The 14,475-nt window shown below is 39.3% G+C and overlaps 1 protein-coding gene across 1 annotated transcript in view; it reads right to left on the bottom strand.

Annotated features, from left to right (window-relative positions):
* The window catches only part of ZBTB20 (zinc finger and BTB domain containing 20), an 802,266-nt gene that overhangs the window by 295,440 nt on the left and 492,351 nt on the right, over positions 1-14,475 (bottom strand). Inside the window, exon 6 of the mRNA XM_060234651.1 lies at positions 9,052-9,154. The gene's annotated coding sequence lies outside the window, so the exon portion shown is untranslated. The remainder of the gene's footprint in view (positions 1-9,051; positions 9,155-14,475) is intronic.

Below are 14,475 nucleotides of genomic sequence, written 5' to 3' on the forward strand. Positions count from 1 at the left end.
GAAGTACTTGAGCAATATCTGAATTCAAAGCTTGATTGAAATATACGGCTGCCAGGCCTGACTCAGTAAATATCTGGGGACTTTGGGAGTGGAGCCAAGAGCAAGGTTGTGACAAGCACAATTGAACTCTAAAGGGAGTCCTGGCCATCATATTTTAAAGAAACTACTCATTTTAAATGCCTTCCTTCCATTGGAAATAGAGGATAGGGGCACCTTTGGGGACTCACAGAATTGGACCTCATGGTCCAATCATTTTGAAACTTGGTGGGCTTATGGAGGAGAAGCAACAGATGCTATGCTGAAAATTTGGTGCCTCTGCTTCAAAATACAACCCCTCCAGAGCCCCAGATACCCACAGATTGATCCTCCATTTTACCCTATGGAGATCGATCTCCATAGGGAATAATGGAGTGCCAGTGGACATCCCCCCCCTTTCTGATAGCCCGGAAGCAGGGGGAGGGTCTCTAAACTGGGGAATCTCCTGTCCCCAACTTGGGATTAGCAGCCCTACTGAAACACAATACAATTTTTTTTTACTTGCTAATAAATTAGATAAACTTGTGGCAAACACAACTCTGTGAAACTCTGCTCCTCTGTGCAGTGAATTGCAATGAAACTCAGTGTACATGTCCCATTAAATTGAGAATACACTTCAGCCTACTCCCACTGTGCACCAGTTTCTTATATCTTATCTGCTAACAAAATATTAGACCAGGATCGGAGAAACACAGATATGGTTTTCATCTGGCTGTTAAAGATACTGGGATGAAGCAGATATTCCTTGCAGAGGGTCAGCCTGACACTTGGGAGCGGGGAGAGCAGCAGTGGAGAAATGGGAAACTTCTAACTCTTCATTTCTCCATTAAGAGACCCTTCACTTCTCAGACAAGCAGAGAATCTTAGTGATGTAAAGGACTATGGTCTTGTCTGTGATCACCATTCACATCTGGAACTGCTTATGTTCAACAACTGAGAACAAACTTTGATAGAGCTCCGGATTTCCAGATTGACCAAACAAACAACAACAACAACAAAAGAATTACCTACCAATGTAACCAGAAAAAAAATAATGCTTGTTTGAAAGGTGTTATAATTATTTACTGTGTACAATGCATGTATATGTACCTATGTCAAATGGCTTCCACAACATCCTACCAAACTCCACCTCAGAACCTTTGTGTGGGAATGCTGTAAATCTGTATAAGTATATTAGTTCTCCTTTCATGGGTTCAGAATAATAAAATAGAAGAGATGAGTAACCTACTAGAACCTAATTGTTGGTGCTCTGCTACCAGGTAAGAAGAAACAAGTAGCACAATAAAACAATAAACAAGGAACAATAAAAAGTATTCCTTTAAGGTTCTTAAAGAAGTTGGTTGTAAATATTAGGTATGAGATGCTTGTAATGCCACTCTGTTAAAACAGCCTGTACTTCAGAAAAAAAAAATACAAATAATTTCCAGATTGTTAACTCTTAGGCCAGACTGTCAAAGTTGTAGGCTTGTTCTCATTTGATTAGTCAATGCTACAATCAGGGGAGGAATTCTAGCAGCAGCTCCTTTGCATATTAGGCTACACACCCCTGATGTAGCCAATCCTCCAAGAGCTTACAAGGCTATGTTTTTGTAAGCAATTAGAGCAGGGGTGGCCAACGGTAGTTCTCCAGATGTTTTTTGCCTACAACTCCCATCAGCCCCAGCCATTGGCCATGCTGGCTGGGGCTGATGGGAGTTGTAGGTAAAAAACATCTGGAGAGCTACCGTTGGCCACCCCGGTATTAGAGGATTGGCTACATTGGGGGGGGGCTAATATGCAAAGGAGCTCCTTCCACCCCTGGCTATAATATTAGTTATTAGTTAACAATGAAATATCAATAGAAGATGGTTGGTGTTTCTAAGTGCAGGGAATGGAAAGGTCCCCTGTGGAAACACCAGTCATTTCCGACTTTGGGGTGACGTTGCTTTCACAATGTTTTCACAGCAGACTTTTTATGGGATGGTTTGCCATTGCCTTCCCCAGTCATCTACACTTTCCCCCCAGCAAGCTGGGTACTCATTTTACCGACCTTGGAAGGATGGAAGGCTGAGTCAACCTTGAGCCGGTTACCTGAAAACCCAGCTTCCACCGGGGATCGAACTCAGGTCGTGAGCAGAGCTTAGGACTGCAGTACTGCAGCTTTAACACTCTGCGTCACGGGGCATTCCAAAAATAAAGGTGAACCCTGAGTCCAAATTGCTGTACTCCTAAAGTCAGAAGGTGTGGGCACCTAGAGCAAGGATGAAAGGGATAGTTCATGTGACAGGAATCCCTTCTTGACAAACCTTGGCCCAAGGCCATTTAATGCTCCGTAGACTAACACAAATACTTTTCATTGTGCCCTGAAATAAATTCCTATAAGGTGCAAAGCACTGGTGGTAGCAGTAAGAATTACATTTTACACTACTCTCCTATTGTGCCTCAATTTCCTTGCCATGCTAGGGTTGTATCACCACAGTGTGCACATTGCTTATGTTGTAAAAGGTTTGTTCTCACTGTATGCCTCAGACCTGAGCCTTTAGACTGTTTATTTCAATCACTTTTGTATCTTTTCTTGTATCACCATCCTTCTAAGAAAAATTAGGGACTTGCTAGTTCTTGAATAAGCATGTGTTATTAGTGGATCAGATATGCATGAAGTGTATTATTACAGTCATGTTTGTTACATATGATTTACACTGGTTAACAGCATATCGTTTAATGATGATCTTAATTTTGCTAAGCTTGGGGGAAGGACTTGGTTTGGTTTCAAGCAGTTAGTCATGGTTGCTTGTATTTTGAACCTTGAAAAAATTAATACAAAGGAAATTAAAAAAACAAAAAAGAAAGTATTTTCAAAATGATGTGGAAATCAAATCTATCCCTCAGTAATTTGATTTGTAGGAAATGGAGAGAAAAGCATTACAAACAGAATGCCTTGAAGTGCATCATAATTACTTACATGTGCAAACACCATTGTCTAGGTTCAGGCATACTGTTAATAATAACAGCAATAATAATAATAATTCTATGCCCTTATATAGGGACATTCATTTAAGGAGCCTGAGGCTCTTGACAAGCATTCATTAATTAAGCCTTTCACAAAAGTATATTGAGAGGTGCAGAGGTAATATTTTCTTTTATAGAGAAAATCTGAAGGCACAGCAGTGCAGGACTCAGGGATATGCTGGAGTTAAAGTACAATGGAAGTGAAGTCAGCAGCCAAATATGGAGCTGAAATGAAGCTCAGTGCACTGAGGAAGATGTTCAAGTTGTAAAGTTTGTATTTGCATACCCCCAAATCTGCATTTTGAGTAAACAGTCTGGTATTATGGAGTACAGAAACACTTCAGCACTTATTGAAAAGGATTTTGAGCATCAAACAAAGAACTACGGCTCTGTGGTGAAGTTGTGAGTGGATAAAGTTTGATCTGAATGACATGAAGTTAGCAGAACCATATGCATAGTTACAGCTTTCTAAGCCCATTGGCTTCAAAGGTGTTAGAATGGTGTAATTCTGTTTTGTATTGTAATGCATGCTTTTTGTGTGACTGAAACACGACACTTTTAGCAATTCTCATGGCTTGTGAATGGGGCTAAAATATTCTGTGCAGTTCCAGAAAATGACTTCATCTAATTATGTGTCCATTGTTGGAGGTCCAAAAGGTTTGGGTGTCTCTAATACACAAGTATCTTTACAGTAGCATGCACTGCACTGTGTATTCTAGGGTGTGGGACATTCAGTTTTGCACTCAAGGCAACTAAAATCCTATGATCACAAACTGTGCAAAATAAGTAAACTTTCCTTAACTTTGTTTATTCTGTACAAGACCCAGCTTCCTAAATTCAATTTTCTAAAGATGTAGAAATTTTTGGCAACAAATGCTACCAGAGAGAACTATGTGGAAGACAGAGAAATGTTGATTAGTACAAGACGACATGTGAACCCTTCTCAGACACTGTTTGAATGCACAGGTGTGAGGAGTGTGATCACATGTGTTGTCCATGTCCATGCTTGCAATTTGCCTGGGTTCAAAAGATGGTGAGAACAAAGCCTTCATATGTATAATAATTAGGAACTTTCCATGCAGAGAGTACCTTATACATGTACACAGGGGTCAAGATGCAGGAGCTCAGTAGCATATCTCATTTGCATATGCCCCTGGACCTGTGTGCAACAGGGAGATAACCTGTGTGCAACAGGGAGATAACAGGGGTGTGAACTGGCAGAGACTGACCAAGAGAGAGATCTTGGGGTCGTGGTAGATAACTCACTGAAAATGTCAAGACAGTGTGCGATTGCAATAAAAAAGGCCAACGCCATGCTGGGAATTATTAGGAAGGGAATTGAAAACAAATCAGCCAGTATCATAATGCTCCTGTATAAATCGATGGTGCGGTCTCATTTGGAGTATTGTGTGCAGTTCTGGTTGCCGCACCTTAAAAAGGATATTATAGCATTGGAGAAAGTCCAGAAAAGGGCAACTAGAATGATTAAAGGGCTGGAACACTTTCCCTATGAAGAAAGGTTGAAACGCTTGGGGCTCTTTAGCTTGGAGAAACATCGACTGCGGGGTGACATGATAGAGGTTTACAAGATAATGCATGGAATGGAGAAAGTAGACAAAGAAGTACTTTTCTCCCTTTCTCACAATACAAGAACTCGTGGGCATTCGATGAAATTGGTGAGCAGACAGGTTAAAACGAATAAAAGGAAGTACTTCTTCACCCAAAGGGTGATTAACATGTGGAATTCACTGCCACAGGAGGTGGTGGCAGCTACAAGCATAGACAGCTTCAAGAGGGGGTTAGATAAAAATATGGAGCAGAGGTCCATCAGTGGCTATTAGCCATAGTGTGTATATGTGTGTGTGTGTGTGTATACTCCACTGTGTGTGTGTGTGTATATATACTCCACTGTGTGTGTGTGTGTGTGTGTATATATACTCCACTGTGTGACACAGATTGTTGGACTGGATGGGCCACTGGCCTGATCTAACATGGCTTCTCTTATGTTCTTAACCCCCCAGTGCATGCAGACCCTGGCTAAAGGTTCAAGAGCTGCATTCCTGTGAGCTCCTGCTGAATTCAAGCCCTGTATGTAGTTTATACACATAGGCCAGAAGTGGGCAATCCCCAGAATACACACCGACTCCCCATTTTGCTTGGCACCCAAGACCCGATCTCCACCCAAGCACTCAAGGAACTGCCAGCAGTGTAAGGGCCAGTGGTATGGGGGAAGGTAACAGGAAGGGCTTTTGCCTGTCACTGTTTCCCAGACTTGCACAGCCAGCAACCAAGTCCAGATCAGTGAGATGTTGACAGTATTTTGGAGCTTGGCTTAATTCAGGCATGTGTTTCCCCCTTTTAGTGCTGACACACCAATATATCCAAGGGTACTTTTTGGCATTTGGGGCCAAAAAGGGGCCTACATCTGGCATGGGTTCTGACCCTCAAATAGAGGTTAGACAGCATACACTACACTAACTTGTTCCCCCAACCTCAGAATTATAAAGAAAAAGCCATAGCTAGACTAATCGGTAAGACAGATAATGTTTCAAGACACAAAGAACACTAATCAAGGAAAGCAAAGAGATAGCTACTTGGAGTATCTTTCTGAAAAATGGAACTCCTTTATATCTTGCTGTTAGACACTCAACTAGGTCTTTCTGTACCATGCACAGCACATATTTTCAACACTTTTCCAAACAGAAAAACGAAATATATGCTTAACAAAAACATGTTCAGGATGCAAATTTTACCCTTGGATGTCTAAGTTCCTGAAGCTGGATAGGAAATGGGGGTAGGAATACCTGTGGTTATGGCACATATAAGTACCATCAGCATGAAATGTCAGCTGAGAGGAAACCCTGCAAAGTTACATTAGGATTTTATATGAAAGGAGGGAGAGCCTTTATGATAGCTTTGTTTGAATAATACTAAATTTACCAGCATGCCTTGATAAATAGAAAGAGTTCCTTTGATTTGAATCAATGGTTCTGTTGAATGAAATGACAAACAGATGCAATGGGAACTGAGAAAGATTTTCCAAAAGGCAAAATTTATAAGGCTGAGAAGTTTTCTTACCCCTGTACAACTAAAATTACAGCCAGGTGTAGAATACTGGTCCTATAAACTCAGACACATGTAGCTATACCATGCTCAGTCCAGTTTAAAACTATTGACTTTGCAACATATTGAACTCTTCTCCCTGATTTTGGCACATTGATCTTATTTTATAAAATAAATCTCATTTATAAATCTCAATCAGTAGAACAGCATTAGAAGATGGCTGCAATAATGGATACTGAAGATCAAGCCTAAGAATCTGTAGAACAAAACAAAACAATTAAACAACAGAAAAGTGCTGGTGCTCATGACAGATGAAATTACCACATAAACTTTAAAAAGTTAATTGTTTTAAAACTATATTTAAAATGATATTTAAATAATAATTGGCAAAATATATGCTCAGTTGAGGGCAACTGTTTAGCTGGCAAAAACTTCAGGCTATGCTGGTTTCCTGCTTGGATGTTTAAAATGGCAAAGACAGCATCAAGTACAAAAATTATCACACAGCAGTGAGTATGGAGGAAGGCAGGTGATACAGAAGTGCTGGAGATGTTGGAGAGGCAGAGTGCAAGGATATTCAAACAGAGCCTGGAAGAAATTTAGGCCCTTCTGAGCAAATGCTTGAGGATCATTTCCTCATTTTGCTATTATGGACAACTAGTTTCAGTGCCCTGGCACCAACTTCATATGCTGAGGCCTAGTATCAGCAATGCACACTGGTCCCTCGTCTTCTGTGTTTCCTGACTCAGTGGAGACAGCTCTGGGAACAGATGCTGCAGAGCCTTCATGCTGGAATCAGGAAGCACCCACCACAAATAAAGAGATTGTGGGGGATCTCAAATTCATCTCTATGAAGCCAGATCCATGGCAGGTGAAGATGCTCTTGGCTTGAATGTAGATGTTGCAACTTCCAACATTCCAAAGAGACCTGTAGTAAGGCTGCTAGTTCAAACTCTCCATTTAAAAAACAAAACAAAAAATTGTCCTGCAAAGTACCATCGAGTTAAGTGAAGTTTCCTCGAACTGAAGTGCCTCTTCTTTCAAAAAAGAAGGCATTTAAGTTGAGGGATGTCTCCCTAGTCCGGAAGAGGGTTCCAAAACTGCCCATTATGAGCTCTCAAAAAACCCACATTATATGTGTCATAGCAATAATATTTTATTAGAATATACTATCCTTGTTATATGTTAGACTAAGGCTACTTTTTGCAGTTACAGTATTTCTTCTCCATGAGTACTTCTGAAATTAAAAATAATATGTTCTTTTAAATAAGAAGCAGGTAGCAACCATATACTGCAGCTGGCACTTCCTAGCTAGAGGCACCTAGTACAGTAATGAACAATCATCCTGTACAATGGCTTCAGGGACTGGTGGGAGAGTGGGTGGCTTTGGGAATGAAAGTGGCCATCTCCCTCTCCCTCTTCAATTCAGCTTATACACTTATGCACATAGACTATCTGCATACCAGCATCCATCATACCAACCTAAACAGCATTAAACTGAAGACTGAAGACACAGGATTTGATGTGACAGGAGAATTCTGTTATTCATAACAGTATTTAAAACTCATTCAGATATAGAAAAGCAACCAGAACTGCAGAGGTAATGAATAATAATTTCTAATTTTACATTTTTATTCTTACAATAAAACAGTTACAAAATCACAATTACTGGCAGAGGGAAGAAAGTGTGGGAAGAGAAATAAAACAGATGATCGCTGGTAGATCAGAGTTCACAGAAGAAAAAGAATTCAGGAGCACATTAAATTTACCATAAACAAGGAGTTTCATACCACATCAGTGACTGCTACTATAATTCATTTGTCATATAAATTATGTCCATAGGGAAGGCTCATAAAATTAATTAGGCCAGAGACAGGGGAAAAACAAATCAAAAACTTTTCAAAGCTGCAACAAACACCAAGGTTCTAGACAGAACAGCATCAACAAGATCAGTCAAAATACTTCCTCTCTTCCCATGGGGCCAACATCATCACACAGAGAAATTTCCTGGCCTTATCAACTCGAAGGAAATTATACTGGTTGCTCTCAAGGACACAGTAATATTGAAATTTCAAAACCGAAAGCAACACATAGCCTTATATGAATTACAAATTGAATGCAAAAAAAGAAATGTCTTGAAATGCCATTGGCCAACGCAGATGTTTAATGTAGCAAAGCGGATTTATCCCTTTATTTCAGGCCACCAACCAGCTCCACCACTAAGCCTCTGTTCTTCAACACACCTCAGTCATAGAACGGACTATGACAAAACAACGAACTAATTATACCAGTTAGCAAAGAGATACAAGAACAAAATCATACCAATGCTTTTACGTCCCAATCTGCTGCATTCTAAATCAGTCCTTTCTGATGACCTAAATATGCATAATTATATTTACCAGTATGTATATTCTTCATCAATTATGCTTCTGTTATCCTTCTCTCCTGCCCCCACCCAACTGTTTCCTCTTCTGCTGAAATACACAGTAAAGTCTTATCGGGACAGGAATCTGTACTTTTATTAACATTGTCCTGTAAAGATCCAGCAATTCCACAACTTCAAGCCAGTGCATCAATATTTTTGTACTACCTCCAAATCGGCCACATCTCAATACATCTTGCAGAAACCCAAAAATGCCATGGCCAGTGTCATAAAAGTGATTGTGTGAAGCATACAAACATGACCAGTTCATTCTTTTTCACTTCTGATTTAACCTCAGTCTATACCAAATTCTCTTCAAGTGCAAATATATGAAATTTTCCTGTGGACATGACGTTTACAGTGCTAAGAGACTCTGAAAGCATGCCAGCTTCTGCTATTCAGCTATCGCCAAATGAACATGGTAAAGATTGAATTGCCAAATGCTCTTCTGTTTTCAATCAACAGGTGGTTTGGCAACTAGGATGCTTCTTCCTTGAGGGCTTTCACTTTTGGTTTTGAAAAGAAAGAGAGACAAACAATACCTCTTCAATGCTGTATTTCAAGCTGACGGTCTGGAAACCAAGGTTTCATTCCAACCAACTTGACTGGACTTTTGCAACATGGAAGAAAATATTTCAGCTAATGCTGCTCTCCCAGGTAGATGTTAGGGAATGAAAAAGAAAAAAGAGAGAGAAAAAAATATATGAAAAGCTGAACTTTATACAGATAGAAAGTATGGTATATAATTGCTGCAGGTGGTAGGAAAAGGTAATGTTTTCCACCAGAATATTGCTATAAACAATTTTTAAATGGCTTGTATGCATTAATCAACAATCAACAATTTTTATTCTCATGTAACACAGGAGGGATGGAAATTCATGCTCACATCAAATGTACATTTGTTTTACAAAAATATCCGGTATTATACAAGGCAAAAGGTATCGTGTCACCTATGTGCAAATGTGTATCAGTGACATATACTTTTAGATTCCAAATCAAAGCAGCAGACCATGGAACAAAACATGCATTAGAAAGAATTAAAGTCCAAAAGTGGGAAAGATAACATTTAAAAATGACCCAGCACATAGAAGTAATTCATTTATTTATTTAGAAAATTTCTGTGCTGCCCCTTCATACTCCTGCTTGGGGCAGTATATTATTAAAATCAAGGCTTTTTTGGTAGAAAAAACCCAGCAGGAACTCATTTTTATATTAGGCCACACCCCTTGATGTCACCATTGTTTCATACAGGGCTTTTTTTGGAGAAGAAGCTCAGCAGGGACAAATCTGCATATTAGGCCACACCCCCTGAAGCCAAGCCAGCCAGAACTGTCCATTTCTGCTAAAAAAAAGGCCCTGATTAAAATAATACGTCAAAACAAGCAATTAAAACAAACTCAAGAATACAAAAACAGCATAAAAGTATCCACAAAATGGACCAACACCATAAATCAGCTGGAAAAATAACATCTATAATTTAAATACTGTGTAAAAAAGATATGCTTAAGCCTTGCACCTAAACGACTGTAAAGCCGAGACTGTGAGCCTCCAGGGGAAGAGAGTTCCAAAGGCAAGAAGCCATTAGAGGAAATGTACTAATCTAAAAAGTCACTAGAGCAACAGAATTTTCTGCCTCTCTTAAACGAAAGGGAAATATTCAGCCCATATCTTAATCTTTTCGTCTTGGGGAACGTTTGTTTTCCAGTTTTAAACATATTAAAACTTCAGTTTGGACTACTTATTTTCAAATGATCTGAACAATACTATAATACTAACAAATACTAATGTCTGCTCCATATCCGCAAGGAACACCCATTAAAGGACCCAAGAATACGCCTACTTCTATATTTCAGACAGACTTTGTGCATATTAAAATCAATATTAAATATCTCATAACTTCAGTAGACATCCAATGGGAAAATCCAACCACATGTTACTATCACACCTTACAAGAACTAACAGCTGTTAATTTAGCAAATGCACATATACAAAGCTTATGAAGGGGAAACACTTGGCCATCTTATCAAATCTGAAGTGTCTATTTAATTGCACACTACCTGATCATGGCCAGTAACACTCCAACACAAGATAACTATGCATGGACCTTACTTATGTTACTTCTGCTAGAGACTGTAGGGTTCTGTTTGCGCCAGAGATTGTTTTGCTGAAGTTCTTAGACAATGATCAAGGAGTAAATCTAAGCCAGTTTTTAATCAAGTCCTATGCCACTTTATAGGCTAACAAATTTATTTTAGTGCTCTAAGACTAGAGAAGAAGTCCTTAACTTGTTGAACCTATGAGTACTCTGAAGTTTCTGAGAAATGAAAGTGAATGACATACAAAAAATGGATAGATTGAGGCCAAGCACCTAGTATTGAGCTTCTCCAAAATATTAGAACACTGTGAGCCAGGAATCCTCCTTTGATACACTGCTGACTCTGAATGTGCACTTCCTTCCTACAGATGCAAAGGGAGAATTGCCAGGTCTTCTGCTATAGCAAGACATCTCCTTCAGGCAACCCACCAACCACTGCTGCCAGTTGGTATGCTGGTGTGGTGGGAATGAGTTGGGAGACACTGTTGCATCAATGGTGTAATTATTAGAAAAACCATAATTTCATAATTAGTAAAACCATAATTTCCACTGGATCCTAGAATACTGTGATGTTACTTTTTGGTTTGATCCAGAAATGATGTCATACTGATATTCTGACAGTGCCCTCACGTCTCCACTCTCCCAGTTTCCTGTTAGGTGCCAGTCACTGGCTGGGAACTAGGGTCATCAAGTCCCCCCAAGCCACCAGTCAAGGATGGGTGTAGAAGTGCCTAATTCAGGTTGGGAAACTCCTGGAGATTTGGTGACGGAGCATGGAGAGGACAGGGACCTCAGTGGGGTACAATGCCATAGAATGCCATAACATTAGTTAGTACCAAACTGTTTTAATATGTTTTAATTGTTTATACTGTTCAATGTTAATGTTCAGTATTGTAAATGTTTTATTGATGTGAGCCGCCCTGAGCCTTGTTAATTAGTTGTCAAGTATAGGGAGCAACTCAAAGTTCTCCCTTTTTTTCTATTAACCCCAATGACTCAAGAAGCAAATGGGCACAAGGCATTGGCAAAGACTGTGACATTTTGGCATCTTTGGATACTTAGGGGATCATTATTAGTTCATGGGAGAAGACATGGGTTTTTCATATCACAAGTTATTACTGAAGAACCTTACCAGAAACCCATGCTGCCTTTTGGAATGGGAGGGTAATATTACTAGTAAGAAAGGGGACAGGGGAACATTGCTATGAGTGAAAAGGAAATCTGTGCTTCTTAAACTGTACAGTGTTCCTGTCCCCTGGTTGTTGAGAACTTAACTGCATGTATTTGCCTCTAGAAATTCATCTTAAGACATCATATTTTAGAATCTTTACTTGGTACAGTCTGTTTCTTTTTTACACAAGCTTTCCCCCAAGGACAGTAGATATTCCTAGATGACTTGAACAGAAGGTAGGACTGAAATTATTCTGCTGCTGACACTGTGAAAATATATGTGAGCCTTACCATTAGCTGATTTTTCGCGCCCTCCCAAGTTTCTGCTGCCAGGTCTCCAGGAAATGTCCCAATCTAGAACTAAGTTTAAGTCCAGTGGCACCTTTAAGACCAACAAACTTTAATTCTGGGTATGAGCTTTCATGTGCATTGTATGAAAGCTTATACCCAGAATCAAACTTTGTTGATCTTGAAGGTGCCACTGGACTCAAACTCTGTTCTATTACTTCAGACCAACACAGCTGAATCCAACCCAAAACTAACGAACTAGTTCAGGGTCAAGAGTTCAATAAAATCTCATTCCCTCAAATGCCAACAATATGTTGGATGGACATATGTAAATAGCAAAGTATAACTAAAGCCAAATTATAATGTGACGATGGATAATAATGCAACATGGTTAGCACAAAATCAGTGTAGTTACTAGAGACTTACATATTAAAGGCTATGGTGCGGCTTCACATTTGTGTGCCAAAATCTTACTTCAAGTCATGTATCTGACAAAGCACGTACAAGTATGTGCAAACTTAAGCTACGATAAATGCAGAACAAAGTTTGAGTTCAGGGACACTTTAAGACTAACAACATTTTATTCTGCATATAAGTTTTCATGGACATGTATACTTATCTGAAGAAATTTGCGTACATACAAGAGCTTATACCCAGAATTAAACTTTATTGAGTTTAAAGGTGCCACTGGACTCAAAATTTGTCCTGCTGCTTAAGACCAACAGCCACCTGAATCTATGATAAATGCATTAGTCTTGAAGGTCCAACAAGATTTAAAAAAAAAAATTGTTCCAGCCTACTTGCAAAAACTATCAAGCAGCAGCTCTATACCTGAAAATTTACAACTGACATTATGTGCCATTAATGTATTGTGTCACTCTGGCAAGGCATTTCTCTTTTTTGCTTTCAGTTTTTTTTTAAAAAAAATTCTCTTTTTTTTAGGAGTTTTGAGAGTGAAGTCCTTCCCTATTTCCTGCCTCCCAAATTTAAATTACTTAAGTTTGAAAATGCCCCAATAGAGAGTCAATGGAAATTATACTGAAACTCAGAATGAATAGGAAAGTGATGCTGGTGCTCCATTTGCTATGGCAGAGTGACAATTTTTGGGACTTTGGATTTTCCTTATTATTTTATGTGACAAACTAAAACCAAACTGTACCATATTTTACCTGACAAGGTTGACTACAAGATAGCGGAATATGATCTTCCTTTATCATAAGGATGAGTCTACTCCTGACCAACGGCCCAGGCTATCCCAATTTCATTAGATCTCAGAAGCAGGAACAGCCCCCTGGTTAGCACTTGGATAGGAGATCACTAGAAAAGCCCAGGGTCTCTATGTGGGGGTGGGGAGGCAAATCTCATCTGAATGAATATCTCTTGCCTTGAAAATTCTATAGGGTTGCCATAAGTTGGCTGTGACTTGATGACACCAACAGACTACTATTTAATTTAGTAAAACAATGCTTGTGAAGCGGTTTCTACTATAACTACAACAATAATAAATAATAGTATTATGTTCTACTCTGAACATACTTTTGTTTTTTATCATAAGCTTTGTTTTAAAGAAGTTGATTAAAACTTCATTAGTGCTAATGGGAACAGCATGGCTAAATCACTGCCCATTCAGTTACCAATATGACCCTAAAGAATGCCTCTTAAGTGGAAACAAAAGTTGGTGTGATTGGAGCAAAGAGACCTTCTACTACTAGCTTAGCAGTTTTGCTATCAGACGGGAGCCCTGCTGATTTTATGAAACTGTCTTAAGAACTCAGGAGATGATAATCGGTATAAAAATATTATATTAAATGCAAGTCCGAGCTTGCTGACCGCAGCATACACTATAGCAAGGTAGGGTGGAGATCTGTAGATAGTAACATTGTTCCAACAATCAATGGGTTTAATATTTTTAAAATGTGCGAACTGCTAGAAGTGTTCATCATAACTAGCATATCAGGGTACAACAGCAGTGTCATTAGGTCGGTCCTGTTTCTGTGACACCATAAATGCAGCAAGGGGGGGGGAGCAAGGTAGCCATGTGTTTCTAAACATCTCCTATGGTACTGGCTGGCTTTAAATTTTTCACACTTCTAGTGGACCTGAAGCACTCTGATACTGTGCATTAATTGGTAAAAGAATACTGTTCTAATTAAGTGAGAAATATCCACAGATAAATGGGAGGCTTGTGTGCAATGGGTAGCCTTTGGGTAGTGATCTGGATGGAAAGGCAAACATCCAATTCAAGCCCAGCAGAACTTGATTCAGATCCCCCCCCTTCAAAACAGCCCAACTGGAAACACCAGTAGCAGTGAACATCTATCTGCCTTGTGCTATTATTTCCTCCATTTCCTCCTACCTTTCTTCCCATCACAAGATTAAATAAAGTATAATAGAAATGCAGTAAGCTAAGCAA

The sequence above is a fragment of the Heteronotia binoei genome, chromosome 3 (assembly GCF_032191835.1).
Source record: "Heteronotia binoei isolate CCM8104 ecotype False Entrance Well chromosome 3, APGP_CSIRO_Hbin_v1, whole genome shotgun sequence".
Classification (NCBI taxonomy): Eukaryota; Metazoa; Chordata; class Lepidosauria; order Squamata; family Gekkonidae; genus Heteronotia; species Heteronotia binoei.